We start from the raw sequence: 26,432 nt of genomic DNA on the forward strand, positions 1-26,432 counted from the left end.
AGTTATGTGACATGGTTTTATCAGGTGTCATATCCTATCATGACACCCGATGCTCCTGGGTGCCCACCTAGGCAAGCACATGAGGAGCTCTTGGAGAACCAGCAGGCCGAGGACCATGCCACTGATCTTCTGCCGGTATGTCAGCGAATACAGCTGATTGGGCAGGAGGCATTGGACAAATGGATCGTGCAGTAGGGAGGTCTAGAGGCGGTTGTCATCATGGAGAGGATTTTCAGTGAGGCAGATGGTGCGGTTGCGTATAGGAGGTAGAGGAGGTCGCAGGGTGTTCGCATTAGGCATACTCAGTAGTAGTTGTCTATTTATGTTTTATTCATGACTTTTTTCTATGTTGTAATATTTTAACATTATGCACTAATCCGAACAAGTATCTCTCTCGAAAACAACATCATTTTAGCATTATAAAATAAAAGAAAATTGAGACCCAAAATGACGTCATTTTAGGTGATTGTTAAAAAAATTAAAAAATAGTTTCGGCCTCTAAAATTGTTTCGTTTTCCCGTTTACCCTGTTTGGTTCGATTTTGCGTTGTTTTATGTTTTCATGTCTAATTTTGAATTTAGGCGATTTTAGTGTGGATTATTTAGACTGAATATCTTACCGGTTCTCGATCCAATCCTTAAAACCTTTAACTCATAACATTTCCAACCATTGACTTAAGTTTCCAAAAAATAATTTGAGTTTCTATGTGATTGTAACTGATGGTAAAGGATTTAAGATGTAGTATGATTACTTATTCCAGAGTTTTGAATCGAACTAAAATATCATTTTCTGGAAAACACATTATTGAATGTGCTACTTGTTGGTATCTCATTAGAATTAAAAATATAAAGGAATGACAATAAACAAATACGAAAAAGTAATGATGTAAATAAAATAACTAAATATTTACTTATTTAAAGGTAAATGTCATATCAAGAAAGGGCACACCAGAAGAAAAAAACTACGAGTCAGACTTTAGGTTAATCGACCCTTCATCCTCCATCTCGTGCTTAGGGAAAATTTGATCTGACCCTTCCTCCTCCATCTCGTGCTTAGGGAAAATTTGATCCTTGATAATTATTCCACACGATGGAGAAATTTCACATGTGTATTTGCTTCTCAAAAGAAACCTGCATAATGAAATAAGTTGTTGAAAGAGTATTGTGGTGTACTTTTCGTTTATATCGTATCCACAGGGATTATTGCGATATCACCGCCGTTCTATAGCCTATTTTGTCTTGAGTTAATGTTACTTTAGTTTTAGGTTTGCAAAAGATCATTCAATTTTAGTAGCAAAGAGTAAATTAATGAAAGTTCTAAGTTAAAGAAAATGCATCAAGATTCGATTTCATCGACCTAAGTTTGTATGTTTCCTTATAAATATACGCTTATGAACTTGCTAACGATCAATATAATTACGTACCGACACCTATATCGTCCGTGTCCGCAACAATATAGCTAGATTTACCGTATTGTTTAACCGACGATTTCTCCACCGTTTAAACAATACAAATAACGTTTTAAAACCGATACTTAGTAAACATCAAACTCTAAATCCATGTCTGCAAATTATAGTTTGAAAGATGATGAGTTAGGTCTAGATACAAACATTGATGTCTCAAACATTTATACCAAAGAAAAGCTTTAATAAACAAACTAAACCATCTATATTGATCATCACTTGTTCATATACATATATTCACAAGAAAAACATACAAAAGGCTAGGAAGATTACATCTTATCTTGATACAAAAGGGATTTAGCTATCCATGAGAATGGTAACTTGCACAAGAAGGAAAGGATGAAGATCAACAAGCATCAAAGGCGATTAATCGACGATCAAGGCTTCCTATCTTCAACTCTATGTTTGCTACAGTAGACAAGTGTTCTTAAGCTCTCAAAATCAACCAACAACCTCAAAATATCCGAAAACCTCTTTATATAGTTTTTCTGAAATCTGTCCAGGGCGCGTCGCGCCCTCCAGCGCGCTACGCGCCATTACACTTATAAAATATAAACCGCCCATGCGCGTGACGCGCGCAGATCTCTGGATGAAGCTTCAAAATCTCTTGCCCAGGGCGCGACGCGCCCACATGCCCGCGCGACGCGCGCATACTTCTGCCAGGCACTCTCTTGTCAAGCTCAAAACAAGCTCCCAACATCCCAAAATTGGCCAAAACCTACACAATCATGACTAAAAACACAAATTAACATAAAATGAAAGCTAAAAATTGTAAACTATAAATAATTATCTAAAACTTCAAAGAATTAAAAGCATACTCGATAAAATTGGTTCAAAGGTGCCACTAATTAAACTAAATATTAACAATATTTGGCACCTAACAACTCTCCCCAACTTAAACTCTTGTTTGTCCTCAAACAAAACAATGATAAATTACCGGGAACACAAAATTTCACAAATGAAACAATCAAGCAGAACAAGAACAATTGAGTGGTTCAAATTCCAACAGTACAGAAAGATCAATCCTTACCAGTTTCCATCGAAGCACCATGATAACAATGCTAATCCTCATATACAAATTTTATGTCAAATAATTCCACAAGCAAAAGAAGTTTAAAAATGAATCATACCTACGCACTTCCCTCTGAGAGAACAAAAATGGAGGATCCTAACACTCACCAGACAATGACGCAAACATACCGAATTAATTATGAACTCATCTAAGCACATAATAAATAAAAAGTATATAAGCATGAATCACTAAGGACTTTCGGGTTGTAGCTTGGCTTGGTTAACAACGAAGTGTCATATCTCACGGCCATTGAATCGAAAGGGTCAATACCTAAGAGAGCATTCAAATACACTTACATCCACACCTCTTTATCAACAGATCATACAACATTATTGCTCAAGAGTTCACCTTTTTATTTTAAAGGACTAGCTCTCTACAAAGCTTTTTTTTTTCTTTTTCTTTTTCTTTTTCTTTTTCTTTTTCTTTTTCTTTTTTCTTTTTTCTCTTGAGCAATCACTTTTTTACTTCTCATTACCAATACAACGAAAATTTTTTATTCTCCCCAACTTGAATATTACCACCACATAATCACGAATGCTCTCTATTCTAAGGCGAAAAGGAATCATTTCTAACCACAATTAATGGTGCTCTTCAAGGTTGAAAGAAAATCATCAAGATTCAGATCAAAAATCGGCAAATATAGACAAGGAATTGATACCGATTGAATCTTGGCAAAAACGGCTCAAAATGGTTATCAAATGCACACACACTCACCGGGTAAGTTATATATGGTAGAGAAGTTATACTCGTAGTGCAGAACAAAACGCCTTGATCACTTTCATGCTTAACACAATTTAATAATAAATGCAAGATTAATCATACTAAAAACGAGTTAAAGTGCACATTGCTGGTATCCAGCACAATTTATTATATATCTACACAGTGGAAAGTCTCCTCACAACTACAGCTAGGCTAAAATGATTCACAATTGAACTAATTTTATCAACAGGAATTAATGACAACTAATTTGTACAATTTAAAAGCATCAGAATCAACGGTACTTGATAAACAAAACGATAAAGGATGTACCTTGCACGTACAGTTTTCAACTTATATCATCACCACTCAAATTGCGTTGCATCACCCAAATTCATTGTGACAACAAAAAGTCGTGTTCCAGCTAATTAATCATCAGGACAACTCATCAAAATTAATTATATCTTAAATATAAATACTAAAAAAAAATGCGATAAATAAAGTAAACTGAACTTATATATATAAGAAGAAACCACACCAAACCGGTGTTAACTATCCAAAGGCGTAAACTTAGCCTTTCAAAGTACCTCATCCACCAGGATGGAACAAAATTAAAAACAAAGTAAAAATTGTTCTAACATAAAACTAAAAACAATAAAAATAACAATAAAACAGTAAAGCAAAACTACTCCTCATCAGAAGTATCCTCATCATCATCAGCCATCCCCTCCTCAGGATCTGGCCTGCCCTCAGGCCATGAAGCATAAGCAGATAAATCATCCCGGGTACCAACAGGCTGCTGCAGAGAAAGCTGCCGGATAGAATCCTGCAAAAACATAAATGCTCTCTGATGCGCCATATGCATCTGATAGTTCCAATCACTTGCATCACCATAATGAGGACCAGCAGGCGGTGCAGCAGCAACCGGAACAGCTTGAGAAGCATCGGGAAGGTCAGATGCACTTTGAGCAGCACCGAAAGGACGACCTCCAGGTAAACAGTACCTGTTAGCAAAAATATCATCTATCACACCATCCATGGGGATCATGCCACCAGATGGGAACCGGACACCAGCCTTCCTGCACAAACCCATTATTAAACCAGGAAAAATCAACCTACATTTCACCCCATCTCCATGAAGAGTCCCATTCAGGGCGACTCTTTTCAGCTCATTTGCCACGATCCGAGACACGTCAATGTTATCACCTTCCAAAATACCCTGAACCAAACCTGCTGTATCAATGGTGAGGGAGGAAGTGTGACTCCGTGGCCTAATGTTGTAAAGGACCACCGAAGTCACCAACTGAGCCTCCTCCGTCAACTGACTACGAGTAAAAGTCTTTGGCAACCCAGCTTTAGTCAGAGTATAGGTGAAACCAGTCCTGCAAATCCTCTCCCTAATACTCTCCACGTCCCAGTTTCCTCTATTCAACTTGGGATGGTACTGGCACTCTTCTACCAAAGCAAGAGGGTTATCCAAAAAATCAAAAATAGCCTCTTTGCTAAAATCAATGGCCTTACCTCTCACCCATGTTTTAAACGGGTAAGCTTCAGTACCTGACCAACCGCTCGGAGGCAAGGCATTTGCGTAGAATTCTCTGACAATCTCCACCTGATAGAATTTTGGTGGAGTGAACAACTTGTCCCAGCATGTTTCAGACAAAGCAGTCCACGCCCTTTGGAAGAGGCCGTGGTCAATAGGAACCACAGTGCGTTCACTCCACACAACTCGGCTTTCGAGCTCATGGTACTTCGCCTCTTGCTCCGGACCTAGAAACTTCGTCCGATCAAACCTGCCAGCTTGTGAGGAAGATCCCTCACCAGAACCAGTCTTCTTTCTCTTCAAAAAGGGTGCCATTCCTGCACAATTTCAAATCAAACAAAACACACAAAAATTGAAGCAAAGTTAGCATAACCTCTATTTTAATAGCCTACATCAATCCACATTCATCATCAATCACAAAACAGACCCTATACAACTTCACAGAATGCATAAAAAAAATTCAAAGTTTAACCCAGGGCGCGACGCGCGCTGAACAGGGCGCGACGCGCGCTCTGCGAAACCCAGAAAATTTCCTTCAAAAACTATAAAACAGAAGAGGAGACAAGCTTCTCCTCCTTTTCAAAGGTTCCAGAAAGCAAAAGATACATTAAACGATTGTCTTCTACCCTAGTTTTTCAAAATTATTCAAAATATTCCTAAATCTAAAAACCTAATAACTAAAACTAATTTAATGGAAAGAACGGAGAAGAAGAACATACCTCAGATGATTGATGACAGTAGAGAGACGAGTAATAGTGAGGATAAATGCAAGAATCGAAAATTTTGGTTGTGTGTGTGTGTTTGGTTTCTTGGCACAAAGAGGAATGGAGGCTATGACCTCCAAAAACCCTAAAACTAACTTCTGAACACGAAACCCGGTCGGGCCCAGCATGGGTGGGCCCAAACAAAATTATTTTTTTTTCAAAAATACGTACAGCGTGCGACGCGCGCAGAATAGGCGCGACGCGCCCTCATCTCTGCCTGGAGGGGGGTCCTTGAGTTCACATAGCGCGCGACGCGCGCATATGGGTGCGACGCGCGCTACACCAGAAACAGCAGAAAAACTGCATTGTTTCAGCACGCCCAAAAATACCGGTAGATCGTTTCTGGCTCGACGACAACTCAAAAATCCCACCTGCACAAAGAACACAAATACAAGTGAATATATACAACTTGGGGTGCCTCCCAAGAGCGCTTTGTTTAACGTCAGTCAGCTCGACGGTCAAAGGCAATCAAGGATCGCCAAACGATAAAACACAAGTTTCACGATTAAAATCGCTTCCTCGATAAACCTTCAACCTCTGACCATTTACTACCCACTCTTGGTTTGATTTTTGGTCCTCTATCACAATAGCCCCATGGCTTCTAACCTCTTTGACCAAAAACGGTCCGGACCATTTAGACTTCAACTTTCCCGGAAAAAGTCTTAACCGGGAATTGAAGAGTAAAACTAATTGCCCTACCTTAAAGTCCTTCATTCTAACCTTACTATCATGATAGAATTTGGTCTTTTCCTTGTAAATCGAATTAGACTTATAGGCATGCAATCTCATCTCTTCCAACTCATTAAGTTGGATTTTTCTTCTCTCTCCACACAACTTGTGGTCAAAATTCAAAAGCTTCAAGGCCCAATATGCCTTATGTTCTAGTTCTACGGGAAGGTGGCAACTTTTACCATACACCATTTGGAATGGTGTAAGACCGATCGGTGCTTTGAAAGCGGTCCGATACGCCCGCAAGGTTTCATCTAACTTCATTGACCAATCCTTCCTAGAGCTAGACACAGTTTTCTCAAGAATTCTCTTAATCTCTCTATTGGTCCTCTCAACTTGCCCATTAGTTTGTGGATGATATGGAGTAGCTACCTTGTGCTTTACTCCATATTGCTCCAACACTTTTTCAAGCGGAGCATTACAGAAATGAGATCCACCATCACTAATTATCACTCTTGGCGAGCCAAACCGCGAAAATATATTTTTCTTCAAAAACTTTATCACGGTCTTACCATCCGCTTTGGGTGAAGCAATCGCTTCCACCCACTTAGACACGTAATCCACAACTACCAAGATGTATTCATTTGACATTGAGGAAGGGAATGGTCCAACAAAATCAATGCCCCAAAAATCAAATACTTCTACTTCTACAATACTTTGGAGGGGCATTTCCTCTCTTTTCCCTATTCCACCAGTTCGTTGACAACTGTCGCATGAGGCAACATGGTGGTAAGCATCTTTGAACAAAGTAGGCCACCAAAATCCCGATTTAAGGACTTTTGTGGCCGTACGCAAACCATTAAAATGACCACCATAAGGCGAATTGTGGCAATGCCACAAAATGCTTTTTGTCTCCTCATCCGCGACACATCTTCTCAAAAGATTGTCACTACTCAACTTAAACAGGTGAGGATCATCCCAAACATAAAAATTAGCATCGTTTAAAAACTTTTTTCTTTGATTCCAATTTAGATCCTCCGGTATCCAGCCAGATGCTTTGTGATTAACCATATCTGTGAACCAGGGTCTAACTTCTTGTACCATGTACAGTTTTTCATCGGGGAATTCTTCCCTCACCTCTTTTTCATTGTTTGTCACCTCGGTATTCACTAACCGAGACAAATGATCCGCAATCAAATTTTCTGTACCTTTCTTATCTTTCACTTCAAGATCAAATTCTTGAAGCAAAAGAATCCACCGAATAAGCCTCTGTTTTGAATCAGGCTTGGTGAGAAGATATTTGATTGCGGCATGATCAGTGTAACACACCACTTTAGAACCAATGAGGTAAGAGCGAAACTTTTCCAATGCAAATACAATTGCGAGCAATTCTTTTTCGGTAGTGGCATAGTTAACCTGTGCCTCATTTAAAACTTTGCTCGCATAATGTATAGCATGAAATTGTTTGTTCTTCCTTTGGCCTAAGACCGCACCAACCGCATAGTCACTAGCATCGCACATGAGTTCAAACTCAAACGACCAATTAGGAGCGACAATTATGGGTGTGGTGGTCAAATTCTCTTTAAGTTCTAGGAAAGCTTTTAAACATGATTCATCAAAATTAAATTCCATACCTTTGTTGAGCAAATTACTCAAAGGCTTTGCGACCTTGGAGAAATCCTTGATGAATCTTCTATAGAACCCAGCATGTCCCAAAAAGCTCCTTATGCCTTTCACATTCACCGGAGGGGGAAGCTTTTCAATAACCTCGATTTTTGCAGGATCGACCTCAAGCCCCTTTGAAGAAACCTTGTGGCCAAGAACAATCCCATCCGTCACCATGAAAGTGCATTTCTCCCAGTTGAGAACCAAATTTGTTTCAATGCATCTCTCCATCACCACATCAAGGTTCTTCAAGCACAAGTCAAATGACGACCCGTACACAGAAAAATCATCCATGAACACCTCGATGCTTTTCTCGATCAAAATCTGAGAAGATAGCTTGCATGCACCTTTGAAATGTTGCAGGAGCATTACATAGTCCAAATGGCATTCTTCGGTATGCGAAAACGCCAAAAGGACATGTAAAAGCAGTTTTCTCGTGGTCCGCCGGATTCACTGATATTTGATTGTATCCCGAATAACCATCCAAGAAACAATAGAATTTTCTTCCGGCTAACCTCTCTAACATTTGATCCATAAAAGGTAATGGAAAGTGATCTTTTCTTGTTGCTTGGTTCAACCTCCTATAATCAATACACATACGCCACCCGGTCACCGCTCTCGAAGGAATCAACTCGTTCTTCTCATTTCTCACAACTGTCAATCCACCCTTCTTAGGAACCACATGCACCGGGTGAAGGATAGAAAAACACTTAGAAAGGGGGGGTTTGAATAAGTGTAGCTTTAAAAACTTGACAGATAAAAAATAAATTGCACAGTTATTTTTATCCTGGTTCGTTGTTAACTAAACTACTCCAGTCCACCCCCGCAGAGATGATTTACCTCAACTGAGGATTTAATCCACTAATCGCACGGATTACAATGGTTCTCCACTTAGTCAGCAACTAAGTCTTCCAGAGTCTTCTGATCACACACTGATCACTCCAGGAACAACTGCTTAGATACCCTCTAAGACTTTCTAGAGTATTCTGATCCACACGATCACTCTAGTTACAACCTGCTTAGATAACCTCTAAGACTTCCTAGAGTATTCTGATCCACACGATCACTCTAGTTCCTTACAACTTAATGTAATCAATTCTAAGAGTATTACAATTGCTTCTTAAAAGCTATAATCACAAACTGTGATATTTCTCTTAACGTTTAAGCTTAATCTCACTAATATATTACAACAGCAATGTAGTGAGCTTTGATGAAGATGAAGATTCTGAGCTTTGAATAGAACAGAGTTTCAGCAAGTTAATATGAGTTGTTTTGTTCAGAATCGTTAACATTGCTTCTCATCAGAACTTCATATTTATAGGCGTTGGAGAAGATGACCGTTGAGTGCATTTAATGCTTTGCGTGTTCCGTACAGCATCGCATTTAATGTTATACGCTTTTGTCAACTACCTCGAGCCTTGTTCACGCTATGTCTACTGACGTTGCCTTTAATAGCTTTTAACGTTCCTTTTGTCAGTCAGCGTAGCTTGCCACTTGTACTTCCTTCTGATCTGATGTTTGTGAATACAACGTTTGAATATCATCAGAGTCAAACAGCTTGGTGCAAAGCATCTTCTGATCTTCTGACCTTGAAGTGCTTCTGTGCGTGATACCATCAGAAATTCAGTGCTTCTGATCTCATGTTCTTCTGATGCTTCCATAGACCCATGTTCTGATTCTGCTTCGACCATCTTCTGATGTCTTGCCAGACCATGTTCTGATGTTGCATGCTGAACCCTTGAGACAAAGCTTCTGAGCGCTGAATTATGCATACTCTTTATATATTTCCTGAAAAGGAAATTGCATTGGATTAGAGTACCATATTATCTTAAGCAAAATTCATATTATTGTTATCATCAAAACTAAGATAATTGATCAGAACAAATCTTGTTCTAACAATCTCCCCCTTTTTGATGATGACAAAAACATATATAAATGATATGAATTTGCGATCAGAAAGAGCAGACGGCAAAAGACAAATTACACAGCTATAGCATAAGCATATGAATATGTCTCCCCCTGAGATTAACAATCTCCCCCTGAGATAAATAATCTCCCCCTGAAATAAATACTCGAAGAACTTTAATAAAAGACTTCCCTGATTATTTCGGTAGAGACGATCACATAAGCTTCTGTCTTCAGAGAATTCATAGCTTCTGACTTTTGCTTCCATTTGGACAGCTTCAGAACTAGAATTTCTTTAGATCCCTAGAACACTCACAGCTTCTGATTCCTGCTTCCATCTAGGACAGCTTCAGAACTTGAATTTCTTTGATCTTCAGAACATTCACAGCTTCTGATTTCTGCTTCCATTTAGGACAGCTTCAGAACTTGAATTTCTTTGATCTTCAGAACATTCACAGCTTCTGATTTCTGCTTCCATTTAGGACAGCTTCAGAACTTGAGTTTTCTGGATCTTTAGAACATTCACAGCTTCTGATTTCTGCTTCCCTCGGATAGCTTCAGAGCTTTGAATTTCTACCAACATCACTTCATGCTAGATTTGTATCAGAACATTGTTGAATGTACCAGAGCATCATCAGAGCATCTCTACATCCTGAAATGTTACAGAACAAAAAACTAAACGACAAAAGTCAGCATGAACGAGTCAGAACATAAAATGTATATTAGAACACATGATATGTATCAGAGCCATATAGGCTAAAATAATGTATCAGAGCAAATAGAATTTTGTCAGAGCAAATAGACAAATATGGATCAAATTCTATTATTAGTGCTTCTGATTCATTCTTCTTTCTTGCTTCTGATTTCTGAAGCTTGACAGCACTTAGCTTGCTTCAGTTTCCATGAGCTTATTCTTTTTACAGAATAACACTTCTTATGGTTTTGCTTCTTGTGTTTGCTTTGAAGATTCTCTTCACTTCTTTATACCTGCAAAACACTTAAACCATATAGAACTTGCAGTTCTTGTTAGTAAAAGCAACTGATTAAATCAAATCATTTATCACATATTTCTCCCCCTTTTTGTCATATCATCAAAAAACAGAAAAGATTCAGAGACAAACAAAACGAAACACACGGAGGAAGAAGATGATTTCATTGAAGTTCAAACAGCAGGTACAGAAGTACATGAAGATAAGTAAGATCAGATGCACAAAAACAGATGCAACAAAAAGAAACAACACAGACTCAATCTAAGATGGCCCTAGCCTTGACAAGATCTTGGCCAGCATCTCTTGAACCTCATTGTTGTGTCCATCTTGCCTCACCATGAAAGTTCTAAACTCAGCATTGAGTGAGCTTTGCTCATCCTGTCTCTTCTGAATTTCTTCCAGAGTCCTTGCAAGACGAGAAGATTCATCAGAAGAAGCTTCACCGCTTTCAACCACAGGAATAGCAACTTGATCTGTAGCTTCCATGGATAGATCATTTGCAGGGATTTCCTCAACAGGATCTGATTCAGCAACATGATCTTCAGCATCTGCTTCTTGCATAGAAGCATCTCCATATTCTGCAGCAGGAATTTCCGAGTCTCCATTCTCAAGTGCCTGAAGAATGGCAGCTAGATTCCTGGGAGCAGAAGGACCTTCAATTTCTGGTGGGTTAACAACTTCTGGAATGACCAAGCTTGGGTCTTTCTCAGAAGGGTTTTCCCTCAGATAGTCAAAGAGAGTCTTGAAGTCTCCGAGCAGAACAGGATAATCAGGAATAAAGATAACAATATCCCTGCATGGATTTGCTTCCATTTCAGCAGCCAGTCTTAATTGTTCCATCTCATCCAAGAAGGGCTTCTCTTCCAACAGATGTCTTCCTTTGAGACTAGGAAACCAGAAGTCTTCATAATTCCTTAGAATTCCACGAGGTCGTGGGGCAGCAGCCACAAGTCTTTTCTGTACTCCCACTGCTTCTTCTTGAAACACCTTGCAAAATCTTTTCCAGATATTTCTTGTAGAAACATCATTCAGACCATTTAGGAAGGCTTCCTTCAGAAGGTCTAAGCCATTGATTACTTCATATCTGAAAAGTTCCAGGTAGGTAGAAAGTTCAGGTTCAGGCGGATTGAGGGTGAATTTGTAGTTCGGGTAGAGAGGACAAAAAGGTTTTGATTTTTTGGTAGGTAAGGGATTGGATACAGAAGGTGGAGGTGCGGTGGATGAGGAGGAGGGAATAGCTGAGAGAATGATTGATGAGGATGGATTATTTGTAAAGGGAATTGGTGAGAAAGTCTTATCAGAAGGAGTTGGGGGAAGAATATTTAGAGGAGTGGGATTTAGAATGGGAGAGGAGGAGGTTGATGGAGAAAGATTTGGTAAGGTGAAGTTTATTTTTGGTTCAGATGGAGGTGATTGGAAGGATGGTTTAGGGACAGAGGGAGGTGGAGTAAAAACCTGCCTGGAGATTTGCACAGAAGAAGAAGATCTGGTTCTGCGAAAGGAATCTCTAATCCTTTTCTCCCTTCGTTCTTCAGAGTCCAACTTGTCAGGATCAAAGGTGACTCTCAACTTCTTGGCTTTCTTAGCCTCATCTTCTCGGGCTTTTCTTTTAATCCTAGCCTTTTGTTCCTTCTGATCCTTCTTCAAAAGGTCAGCCTTGGACGGAAGTACTCTGCCACGGATCCAAGCAGGATCAATATCTGATTGCTTCCTAACACAATATTCCAGGTAAGACTTGACAACCTGATGCAGTTCTTCTTGAAACAAGGAGGCAAAACCTTCAACAGCAACTCTTCTTGAGAGAATGTCAGGAAAGCTTGGGCACACAGAAGGTACATTTTGAATGAGTTCTAATCTGAACAAATCCACACCATTAAAAATGGGACCTTGAACTACTCCAAGCAAATGGGATGCATTGAGTTTTCTGATGGAGTCCAGCACTTTGCTTTCAGTAAGAATGTCTGAAATCATTCTTCCAAACGGAATAGTCGTTCTTGAAAGATGAGGGTACTTCGCCCTTTCCTCTTCTCTTGACTCAAGGATTGAAGTCTTCAGATTCTCAAACAGAATGTGAGAAATGTTGATCTCAGTCTTTTTGCCAATGCAGAAAAGAGTGTGCTTGTGATCTGGACTGATGTAAGAAGAGGAGAGCATCTTTTTTCTGTGGTGAAGAGAACCCAGAATAATCTCAGCCCATACTCTATAAAATGGCCTCAAGGTGCCTGTGTTATTCGAGTCAATCCCAGAAGACTGAGAGATTTGTTTTTCAACTATCGACCAATCAACAGATGCATGTCGAAAACCAGACCAACCTTCTTCATCATTCAGATTGTATAGCTTCCTGATCAGTTTTTCAGAGATAACCACTTCATGCCCTAGCACGAATGAAATGATGGCCGTTGGGGTAATCGTTGCATGTACCCAGAAATCCTTCACAAGATCAGGATAAATTGGACCAACCAATCTATTAAGGTACTTGGACCATCCTTGCTCAAGGGTTCTTGCATCACACTTAAAGCCATTCGCTTTAAGATTGTTTAAGTCCACAGCAGTTTCACATAAAACCTCCAAGTCCTTCGTGGGTATCAAGCAAGTTTTCAAAGGAGCATATTCATAATTTCGTAGAAGGATTTGTGAAGAAGTAAGTCTTTCTTTTGAGGAAGATGAACAAGAGGAAGAGTTCATGATGATTATGTCGTAAGATTAGAACAAAGACTAGGGTTTGAAAAAGAAAAACATATGCAGCGAAAAAAAATGTACAACAAAATAGAGAGAAGGAGAAAAGAATGAAGTTGAAGCGGGCTATTTAAAAGATTTGAAAATAATTTAAATCATTTTGCATTAAATGAGAAATGACATTAGGAGAGATAGCATGGTAAATGAAATGATTTAATACAGTTACCTAGGTCGGCGTCTTTTCAACTGCACGCTTCGTACTGACCGTAGAGACACGTGTTCATCATCAGATAATGGATGACAGGTGTGAAATATTCAATAGGCTTTACGCCTTCTGATTCCGATCACTGCTTCTGAATTGATCAAGTTTCTCTTCTGGAAACACTCCTTCTGAAGTGTGCTGATATAAATCTGAATGATCTTCTGATCCATTACTTCTGATATACACAGCTTCTGGAGATTCACTTCTTTGTTCTGCAGCTTCTGATAAGACAAAATTGTATCTGCAGAAATTCTTAAGCTGCTTTGTTTCATCAGAAACAAGTTTATCATCAAACCAGATATTTATTGATTCGTCCACAATCAATGTTTCAATATTGTATATTCTGTAGCATTTAGAGCATTCAGAATAATCAAGAACGAAACATCATTGCTTTAGAAACAAACAAAACAGATGGTTCCAAGACTAATAAACTTTCTTTTCTGATCTCCTACGAACATAGTTTCTTCAACAGATTTAAGTACCAGAACTTGGAAGACAGTCCTTTTTCCCTTCAAGTGTTGAGACCAACTTGAGTCCAGGTGACATGACATGTTGACTTTTATCTTCTTTGTCGCCAAGAGAATCTGCAAAAGAAATAGTCTTTTTCTTTGGTACCCACATCTTCTTGGGTCCTTTCTTGTTAGATTTTCTCAAGTTCTGATTGAACTTGGGTTTAACATTGTAAGCAATAGGAGGAGCAGCATGATAATTTTTAATGTGAGTTTCATGATATTTCCTAGGTTGTGTCACATGCTTTTTGGTGTGTGTTATGTGAAAACTTTGAGCATGTGAAGTGTGCCTAATATCATGGGAGTGGCCATACTTGAACTGATCATACAATGGCTTGTATGTGAATTTCATTTCATCAACAGGTTCAAGTTTGTATGGGGTTTCACCCTCAAAACCAATGCCGACTCTTTTGTTTCCAGACACAGCATATATCATAGAAGCTAGCTGACTTCTGCCAATACTTCTAGATAAGAACTTCCTGAAACTTAAATCATATTCTTTCAGAATATGGTTTAGACTAGGAGTGGATTTTTCTGAATCAGAAGGAGATCCAACGTTATTGGATAATTTTAAAAGTTTTTCTTTTAATTCAGAATTCTCCAACTCAAGCTTCTTTGTTTCAAATTCAAATAGCTTTTTCAGCTTTTTGTATTTGAGACTAATCTGAGACTTGAATTCCAGAAGTTCTGTTAGACCGGAAACTAACTCATCTCTAGTAAGTTCAGAGAATACCTCTTCAGAATCTGATTCTGATGTAGATTCTGATCCGTCATCTTCTGTCGCCATCAGCGCACAGTTAGCCTGCTCATCTTCAGAGTCTGAATCATCTTCTGACTCATCCCAGGTTGCCATAAGACCTTTCTTCTTATGAAACTTCTTCTTGGGATTTTCCTTCTGAAGTTTTGGACATTCATTCTTGAAGTGTCCAGGCTCATTGCATTCATAGCACATGACCTTCTTCTTGTCAAATCTTCTGTCATCAGAAGATTCTCCACGTTCAAATTTCTTTGAACTTCTGACGCCTCTGAACTTCCTTTGCTTGTTCTTCCAGAGTTGATTTAGCCTTCTGGAGATCAAGGACAGTTCATCTTCTTCTTCAGATTCTGATTCTTCAGGATCTTCTTCTCTAGCCTGAAAAGCGTTAGTGCATTTCATGATATTGGATTTTAATGCAATAGACTTACCTTTCTTTTGAGGCTCATTTGCGTCCAGCTCTATTTCATGACTTCTCAAGGCACTGATAAGCTCTTCTAGAGAAACTTCATTCAGATTCTTTGCAATCTTGAATGCAGTCACCATAGGACCCCATCTTCTGGGTAAGCTTCTGATGATCTTCTTTACGTGATCAGCCTTGGTGTATCCCTTGTCAAGAACTCTCAATCCAGCAGTAAGAGTTTGAAATCTTGAAAACATCTTTTCAATGTCTTCATCATCCTCCATCTTGAAGGCTTCATACTTCTGGATTAAAGCGAGAGCTTTAGTCTCCTTGACTTGAGCATTTCCTTCATGAGTCATTTTCAAGGACTCATATATGTCATAGGCTGTTTCCCTGTTAGATATCTTCTCATACTCAGCATGAGAGATAGCATTCAGCAAAACAGTTCTGCATTTATGATGATTCCTGAAAAGCTTCTTCTGATCATCACTCATTTCTTGCCTTGTCAGCTTTACGCCACTGGCATTTACTGGATGTTTGTAACCATCCATCAGAAGATCCCATAGATCACCATCTAGACCAAGAAAGTAACTTTCCAGTTTATCTTTCCAGTATTCAAAGTTTTCACCATCAAATACCGGCGGTCTAGTATAACCATTGTTACCGTTGTGTTGCTCAGCAGAGCCAGATGTAGGTGTAGACTTTGCTGTTTCATCAGCCATCTTTTACTGAAGCGTTTTTCTCTTCCTGAATCTTTTCTAAACACGGTTAAGTGCTTGCACCTTAGAACCGGCGCTCTGATGCCAATTGAAGGATAGAAAAACACTTAGAAAGGGGGGGGTTTGAATAAGTGTAGCTTTAAAAACTTGACAGATAAAAAATAAATTGCACAGTTATTTTTATCCTGGTTCGTTGTTAACTAAACTACTCCAGTCCACCCCCGCAGAGATGATTTACCTCAACTGAGGATTTAATCCACTAATCGCACGGATTACAATGGTTCTCCACTTAGTCAGCAACTAAGTCTTCCAGAGTCTTTATATCACACACTGATCACTCCAGGAACAACTGCTTAGATACCCTCTAAGACTTTCTAGAGTATTCTGATCCACACGATCCCTCTAGTTACAACCTGCTTAGATAACCTCTAAGACTTCCTAGAGTATTCTGATCCACACGATCACTCTAGTTCCTTACAACTTAATGTAATCAATTCTAAGAGTATTACAATTGCTTCTTAAAAGCTATAATCACAAACTGTGATATTTCTCTTAACGTTTAAGCTTAATCTCACTAATATATTACAACAGCAATGTAGTGAGCTTTGATGAAGATGAAGATTCTGAGCTTTGAATAGAACAGAGTTTCAGCAAGTTAATATGAGTTGTTTTGTTCAGAATCGTTAACATTGCTTCTCATCAGAACTTCATATTTATAGGCATTGGAGAAGATGACCGTTGAGTGCATTTAATGTTTTGCGTGTTCCGTACAGCATCGCATTTAATGTTATACGCTTTTGTCAACTACCTCGAGCCTTGTTCACGCTGTGTCTACTGACGTTGCCTTTAATAGCTTTTAACGTTCCTTTTGTCAGTCAGCGTAGCTTGCCACTTGTACTTCCTTCTGATCTGATGTTTGTGAATACAACGTTTGAATATCATCAGAGTCAAACAGCTTGGTGCAAAGCATCTTCTGATCTTCTGACCTTGAAGTGCTTCTGTGCGTGATACCATCAGAACTTCAGTGCTTCTGATCTCATGTTCTTCTGATGCTTCCATAGACCCATGTTCTGATTCTGCTTCGACCATCTTCTGATGTCTTGCCAGACCATGTTCTGATGTTGCATGCTGAACCCTTGAGACAAAGCTTCTGAGCGCTGAATTATGCATACTCTTTATATATTTCCTGAAAAGGAAATTGCATTGGATTAGAGTACCATATTATCTTAAGCAAAATTCATATTATTGTTATCATCAAAACTAAGATAATTGATCAGAACAAATCTTGTTCTAACACCGGGCTCACCCATTCGCTATCGGAGATGGGATAAATCATCCCCGCCTGTAATAACTTCACAACCTCTTTTCTAACAACTTCTTTCATGGTTGGATTTAATCGCCTTTGAGGTTGTGCCACGGGTCGAAAATCATCTTCTAACATAATCTTATGCATACAATAGGCCGGACTAATACCCTTCAAGTCGGATAAAACCCATCCTATTGCTTCTTGATTCTTTGTCAACACTTCCTTCAATCGATGCTCTTCCTTGTTAGACAAACCACTATTAATGATAACCGGCTTAGTAGAATTGTCACCGAGAAACACGTATTTCAAGTGAGACGGTAACACATTCAACTCCACCTTTTGCTCTTCAACTTTAGGTTCATCCTTCAACTCTTCAATTTGAGTTTCAAATGGATTCATCTCATCACAAGCCTCTAAATTTCTCAAGCAATCTTCAATTTCCTTCTCTTGATCTCTGGTGAGAACTTCAAGAGCTTCCATTAAAGTCTTCTCAAGAGGATTCGACAAGTGCATTTGATTCTCCACTTTCAAAATAGCCCTTTCGGTAGCATCGATTCTAAAACAATCATCCTCATCACTAGGATGCTTGATGGCTTCAAAGAGATCAAGACATAATTCTTCATCTTGGTACCTTAATTTCATTAAGCCATCATCAATATCTATCATCATTCGGGCCGTCTTCATAAAAGGCCTTCCTAAGATCAATGGAATCTCAGGATCTTCTTCCATGTCTATGACAATAAAATCAACAGGATACCAAAATTTGTCAACCTTGACAAGCAAGTCTTCAGCAACTCCATGAGGATGAGCTGTGGATTTATCCGCTAATGATAACGTCATTCTTGTCGGCTTCAAATCGTTGATTCCTAATCTTCTCACCATAGACAATGGGATCAAATTAATGCTAGAAACGGTATCTACCAAACCTTTGCCTATGTGGACATTTCCAATAGACACCGGTAAGGTTACCCGCCCAGGATCATTTGATTTTATCGGAGTAGTGCGTTGAATTAACGCATTACAACAAGAGCTCACCGTTACTACCTCCGGATCCAAGAATCTTCTCTTCTTAGTGATGATGTCTTTGATGAATTTTGCATACAGCGGCATTTGCTCTAATGCCTCGGAAAAAGGAACATTGATTTGCAACTTGCTAAAAATGTCCAAGAACCGAGCATAGTGCTTTGCATCTTCTTTCTTTGACGGACCGGGAGGGTAAGGTAATTTCTTCACTTGAATAGAATCTTCCACCTTTTTCTTTCCCTTCTCACTCACACTCAATTTTTTTCTCTCTTTTTCTACAACTTTCTCAAGAGTTTCTTTTTCCACTAATTCTTTCTCTTTCTCATTTTCAACTAAATCACCCTCAACATTTTTTTCTACTTCAATCACCCTATCTTTTTCACTCTCAACAATTTCCTCCTCAACTATCTCTCCTACACCCATATCAATATTTCTACCGCTACGAGTTAGAATTGACTTACAATGCTCACGAGGATTTTCTTGTGTAGTAGCCGGAAAAGGACCTTTGTTTTGATCGGCAAGTTGCTTTGACAATTGCCCGACTTGAGTTTCAAGGTTCTTTATTGCGGCATCCGTACTCTTTTGGCTTGCAATTTGCAATTGCATGAATTGGCTAAGAGTGTCCTCGATTGAAAGCTTTGTTTGTTGAGGTTGTTGATTGTAACCACCTTGATAAGGATTTTGACGATTCGATGGGCCCGCATCTGGCCTCCATCCTTGTTGATAACCTTGATTACCTCTTTGTTGGTAACCTTGGTTATTGTTGTAAGGCTGTTGTTGTTGTCTCCCACCATAAACTTGATTAGGATTAGACACATAATTCACCTCTTCACCCGGTGGAGGACAAAAACCTGTTTGATGGTCACCCCTACACAATTCACAACACATCACATGTTGATTTTTAGAAGGGCTCCCATTTATCTCTTTGATTTGTTGAGGGAGTTTTGACATTTGTTGAGTGAGCAATTCTACTTGTTGTGTCAATAACTTGTTTTGAGCAAGTATTGCATCACTAGTATTCAATTCAAGAACTCCCGGTTTTCTTTGCGATGCACTACGATTGTGTTGCCCTTGATGATCATTCAAAGCCATCCTATCAATGATAGCAATTGCTTCAGCAGCTGTTTTTGACATCAACGAACCACCCGCGGTAGCATCTAAAAGAGTTTTTGGTTGAGGTTGGAGTCCATTCCTAAAGATATGGATTTGAGACAATTCATAAAACCCATGACCTTTGCATTTTCTAACCATGGACTTGAACCTCTCCCATGCTTCATTGAGAGATTCATTCGAACCTTGAGAGAACACCGCAATAGAAGTTTTCGCTTCCATGAACCTATTGTGAGGAAAGAACCGATCCAAGAACTTCTCTTCTAACTCATTCCAATTTGTCATGACATTTTTTGGTTGATCAAGGTACCATTCCTTAGCTTTTCCAATTAAGGAATGAGGAAAGAGTCTCCTGAACACCTGTTCTTCTTGGTCTTCCGGAGCACCAATTGTTCCGGCGATCTCGTAGAACTTTGTTAGATGAGTAAAGGGATCCTCGTGATCTGCCCCTGTGAACGGATTTTGGTATAATAATTGAAGTAACCCCGTCTTCATTTCGGAGTTTCTTCCATTGGCCTGATCACGAGCAAATTGTGCATTGAGACGAGGGCTGTTAACACATGGCCCTCGAGCTGGAGGGTCCGCAGCCATTTCTTCCTCAACCAAGTTTTCAACCGGAGTTGAAGAAGAAGATGCTTCTTGTTGTTGTCTTCTTTCCCTAGCTAGTTGTCTCCTCCTACGAGTTTTGCTATTCTCTCTACGAGCAGTCCTCTCAATCTCAGGATCAAAAAGGAGTTGATCTGCAGGTATACGTCCTCGCATAAACTGTAATCTGAAAAACTAACCAAGCAAATTAACAAACACAAGGAAAATAAATTTAGAAACAATATATTAATTATAAGACTCAATACAAAATAAACTATTGCAATGCTTGCAATATCTAAACAACAATCCCCGGCAACGGCGCCATTTTGTTGAAAGAGTATTGTGGTGTACTTTTTGTTTATATCGTATCCACAGGGATTATTGCGATATCACCGCCGTTCTATAGCCTATTTTGTCTTGAGTTAATGTTACTTTAGTTTTAGGTTTGCAAAAGATCATTCAATTTTAGTAGCAAAGAGTAAATTAATGAAAGTTCTAAGTTAAAGAAAATGCATCAAGATTCGATTTCATCGACCTAAGTTTGTATGTTTCCTTATAAATATACGCTTATGAACTTGCTAACGATCAATATAATTACGTACCGACACCTATATCGTCCGTGTCCGCAATGATATAGCTAGATTTACCGTATTGTTTAACCGACGATTTCTCCACCGTTTAAACAATACAAATAACGTTTTAAAACCGATACTTAGTAAACATCAAACTCTAAATCCATGTCTGCAAATTATAGTTTGAAAGATGATGAGTTAGGTCTAGATACAAACATTGATGTCTCAAACATTTATACCAAAGAAAAGCTTTAATAAACAAACTAAACCATCTATATTGATCATCACTTGTTCATATACATATATTCACAAGAAAAACATACAAAAGGCTAGGAAGATTACATCTTATCTTGATACAAAAGGGATTTAGCTATCCATGAGAATGGTAACTTGCACAAGAAGGAAAGGATGAAGATCAACAAGCATCAAAGGCGATTAATCGACGATCAAGGCTTCCAATCTTCAACTCTATGTTTGCTACAGTAGACAAGTGTTCTTAAGCTCTCAAAATCAACCAACAACCTCAAAATATCTGAAAACCTCTTTATATAGTTTTTCTGAAATCTGTCCAGGGCGCGTCGCGCCCTCCAGCGCGCTACGCGCCATTACACTTATAAAATATAAACCGCCCATGCGCGTGACGCGCGCAGATCTCTGGATGAAGCTTCAAAATCTCTTGCCCAAGGCGCGACGCGCCCACATGCCCGCGCGACGCGCGCATACTTCTGCCAGGCACTCTCTTGTCAAGCTCAAAACAAGCTCCAAACATCCCAAAATTGGCCAAAACCTACACAATCAAGACTAAAAACACAAATTAACATAAAATGAAAGCTAAAAATTGTAAACTATAAATAATTATCTAAAACTTCAAAGAATTAAAAGCATACTCGATAAAATTGGTTCAAAGGTGCCACTAATTAAACTAAATATTAACAATATTTGGCACCTAACATAAGTGTCATCCACTTATTTGGTATACCCCTTGGATAAATAAAGGTTTTTAAGACGCATCTTCTAGAGGTCATCTTGAGCCTTCTTCGAACCCTCTCGGGCTTTGTTCAAAGAAAATTCCAAATCCTTTACCCTCTTGCGGGAGGAATCAAATTCTTATGTTGCCTCAACTAGAACAGTCTTGGTTTTAAACAATATCGTTTGAATATATGTTTGTGAATCATTCTTCCCATTTATCTTTATAACCAACAACTGCACCTTTTTAGCCACTAGATGAGGATACCCAAAAAAGTCTTGGTTTTAAACAATAACGTTTGAACATATGTTTGTGAATCATTCTTCCCATTTATCTTTATAACCAACAATTGCACCTTTTTAGCCACTAGATGAGGATACCCAAAAAAATTTAGCCCGTTCCCTATCTCCATGAGCAGATGACTCGTCTTTGTGAGTTATAATACAAATTGGCTTCATTTGATGGTAAGAGCATTAACGCGCTCCACAAGCCCGACATATTTGGCTCTCCATCTCTGTCAGTTATTCTTGACGAATACCCTAATTTTTTCTTAAGAAATAAACATAATCTTCTTTAGAGAGGAAATATTGAAGTTCCCTAGCTGTCTGGGGGCCATGGCGGGCTAGAAGAAGCGACTACCATGTACCCAAGTGTAAGGTGGAGCCCTATTCATAACCAAGTCCTCTAAAATATGACACATTTATCCGGGGTTATTTGTCATTTTCCCCTATACCAAAAGGTGCATGAGGGGAATACCCCCAGAAGGAATTTTCTCCTATTGCACGTGATGACGAGTGTGGACAATTTCCCAGCGTAGGACGGTGAGGAGAATCTGATGTCTCTGTCTTAGCCGTGATAGGAAATTTCAAAGAGGTTGAATTAACAACAGGCCCCGCGTTTGCAATTCTTGGCTTAGCAGGCATGCTAACAACTTATGAAAGCAAATGGGTTACCCTAGGCATCCTCTTCATTTGAAGCAACATTTTGTAGCACTTCATCTTATCTGCAGGAAAAAAACATGGTAATTAAGGCAACCGTCACTAGGAAATTATTAAAGAAGATCAAAATATTTATATTGTATTTACCCAAGATGGTATACCTCTCCTTTCTAGTGGCGGAATCCACTAGTAAGCGCGTCTATATGTAGCATTTCTTTTATTTCTTTGACCCTCCCCTATAAGGTGCGACACCATTAGCGAAACCCAAAAATTTCTAAAAGGCCTTCAATTTCCTCTTCAGACAGGTCTCCTCCTAGGATAAATCATCCTCAAAATAGACATAAGATCTGACATTGATGAAGAAGTGACTCTAGCACCCGAACTTTGGGAAACAATTCATAAGTTAGATGCCACACATACTCGCATGGCCTCATTAGTAAATGGAATTACCAAGAGTATTGGTCTTTTTAATTCTTCATGTTATCATAGTTGACTTCTAACATCTTCTGACTCAACCTAAGGGAGATCAAGCCTTTACTCCATGCGGAGTCAACCAAATGACTTTAGTGATTAAAAAGGTGGGAAAATAATGTTAAGGTCGACACACTTTTCTTATACTCACACAACTCTAAAAGGTTTTGACATTATCCCACTGGACAAAAAGCCCTCAATTAACAAGAAGGAATAAGTGCTTAGAGGGAAACTATTCTTGAACGTTTACAATCCTCAAATATTAAGGCCCAAAACAAGCGCCACAAGGAAAACACATAGGAATATGAATGACCTCATTAAAGCTCAAAGCATACAACTCCGACCTCCTTCCAATCTCCCATCGTCAGATCCAATAAAATGATGTTCTAACACAAGACTTCCGAACAAGCGGGAATGATTATAACCGCCTTCTCTATACAAAATCCCTTCACGCTCCAAGACTAAATTATCATACTCATTTTAACACTCATACTACTTCTTATTCAGTCAATGACTTAGGCATTAGAATGCTAACCTTGTAGGCTCACCCTGATCTTCCATACCAGAAGCTCGCTCCACTGGGCCTAAGTACTATTTCCCTCCATCATCAACTATTTTTTGTTCATAAATAGAAAATCTTTGATTTTTTCACGATAACATAAACTGCTTAAAAGATTTTACACTAACATATTTTATTGTATTGAGGTTGTTGCGTTGGATGTATGGTATGATTAGACAATATATGATTAGAAATAAAAACATTAGAGAGATTGTTGGGGTAGCACCTATAGTAGAGTAGATGGTATAAAGTAGACTTTTGTAGTTTGGCATGTAGAGACAAGACCTATAGATTTTATTATAATGAGAGTAGATCAAATAAAGAGAAATTAAACAATTAGAGGAATAAGAAGACCTTGAAAGACTATAAGAGAAATTATTAAGAAAGATCTCGAGATTAATGATTTAGATAGAAGTATGGTCCTGAATAGAACATTATAGTGAAAGTTAATCCATGTAGTTGAGTCCACTTAGTGGGATACGACTTGATTGATTGTTGTTGTAATTGTATATTTGATAGTATTGACTAAAAATATCTATCAACATATTTAAAATTAACTTATAGATGACAGTTGTAGTTTATATAAGTTTTATGTATTTTGAGATATTGTAGCTCTCATCAAGACAAATTTCAAGATTCATCATTGAACCTCTATAGTAAGATATTTGTGCATCTACACGGATTAATTGAAATCCTTAAAAGACATATTCTCCTTTCCAATCTATCCTATTGGCCATGCAATACCTTATTTAGAACTCGAAGAAAACACTTTGAGAAACATAAATCATAACCATGATTTATATAAAATGGCTAGATTCTCAACCAGATGAATTGATATTATACATTTCGTGAGGTAGTTTTCTTTCGGTATCCAATGCCCAAATAGATGAAATTTTTGAAGCGTTAAACAATACGGGAATTTGATACTTGTATGTTACTCGCAATGAAGCATTGCGATTAAAAGACAAATGTGGAGATAAAGGGATGGTGATATCATGGTGTGATCAACTAAGGGTGTTGTCAAATTCTTCTATAGTTGGATTTTGTAGCCATTGTGGATGGAATTCAATTTTGGAAACTGTTTTTGCGAAGTACCAATTTTGACATTTCCACTTTTCTTGGATTAATTTCCTAATAGTAGTCAAATTGATAATGAATGGAAAAATGGATGGAAGATAAACGTATCACCATTGTCAGAGAATGAAGTGACTCTAGCAAAAAAAGATATAGAAGTGCTTATTAAGAGGTTTATGGGTCTTGAAAGTCAAGATGGAAATAAAATTAGAGATAGAGCAAAAGAACTTAAGGTTATGTGTCGTAAGGTTATGTGTCGTAAAGCTATTGGTAAAGGTGGTCCCTCAGATAAGAAAAATTATTTATTTCAAAATAAATGTCATTTTCATTCTTCAATGTATAAATAATTGTTGTTTTATCATCATATTAAAGAGATTAATTTAGTAAAAGTACAATATTTTATGACAAAACTAACATTTTTTAATGTATGTGCAAAAATCTTAAACGACAGTATTTTGAAAAAAATGGAATATATATTTAAAAAGTAGTAAAATTAGAGTGAGTCAGCAATCTTGATAGTATTGTTTAGTATAAGTTGATTATGAGCTTGCTTTATTAGTTATTAATTTTCTTTTCATCGGATCAGATCCTTGTATAAATGTGAATAAACAAATCATATATTTTAGAAAGCATAAACATATCATATGTAACTCAATCCAATCAAACAAAAAGAGTATTTATTATTCAATAAACCTTATTTTATCTTGTCTTCCGTTATGGTATCATGAGTTAAGTTATGAGAACTTCATCTTCATCAATCATGACAAGAAACAATAATTTTGAAATGACTAATTGTTAGTATGAACCAACTTCCTCCTTCCTTCTTGAAAAATAACGTGCATTTTCACCTCACAACAAAGTCATTGCCATCTAAATGCTATTGTTATATTGGATAGTTAAGTCATTGATTTAACCCATCACCTACAACAAACTCAACCTCATGTAATATTAATCACACTGCAGTTTCTTCTTCAAAAATCTATCATATTTTCTCTATATAAAGTTATAACATAGTCATAATATAGAAAACCAAATTGAGCAATTTTCAATTTATTTTGTTAGACATATTCTTTATCTTTCTCATAGTATACCACTATTAAAGAGGGAAAAAAAGATTAAACTATTTGTAAACTATTTGGTTCTAACGTTAAACATTTCAAGTATAGGTTGTAAAAAATCTTTGATTCTCTCCAAGAAACTCCACGAACCTCCCATGTATGCACATCCGGCTCTTTGATTCTTTTGAGTATTTTGATCCCTTCTTTTGAGTCTTTTGATCCCTTCTTTCCCTAAGATTATTCTTTACAAAGGATGCCATCATCTTCTCACAGATTAATCATTCTTAGCTGAGTTGTCTCCATTCTTAAGTGTGTCTTTGTAATATCAATCTTGTTCTAGTTTGTTATCATTACGTCTGGTTTCGTCTTTTTCTCTCATCTTTATCCTCTTCCTGTCGCTCGAATCGGTTCTCGGTGACATTCCTCCGTTCTGGTTTTCTAACTCCAAATCCCCTTCTGCAGAACTCCAACAGAAACCCTCGTCTTCACTATGATGAACCAACACAACAACTCAATAAGCTCCGCAACATCTTCTTCTACGGGATTCATCTTGGTGGAAACATCCAAAAACCCAAACTTTTACTTAAAAAAAACTCTAAACTTTTATTTACACTCATTTGAATACAAATTCACTAAACTATTTAAGTGGCATTTCTTAATTATATATATATATATATATAT

At 38.0% G+C, this 26,432-nt stretch overlaps 1 pseudogene; it reads left to right on the forward strand.

The window, feature by feature from the left end:
* The first annotated feature begins 24,317 nt into the window (after window positions 1-24,317).
* Window positions 24,318-25,040, forward strand: LOC131619314 (UDP-glycosyltransferase 87A1-like; annotated as a pseudogene).
* The last annotated feature ends 1,392 nt before the right edge of the window (window positions 25,041-26,432 follow it).

This window comes from Vicia villosa, linkage group LG7 (genome assembly GCF_029867415.1).
Source record: "Vicia villosa cultivar HV-30 ecotype Madison, WI linkage group LG7, Vvil1.0, whole genome shotgun sequence".
Lineage (NCBI taxonomy): Eukaryota > Viridiplantae > Streptophyta > Magnoliopsida > Fabales > Fabaceae > Vicia > Vicia villosa.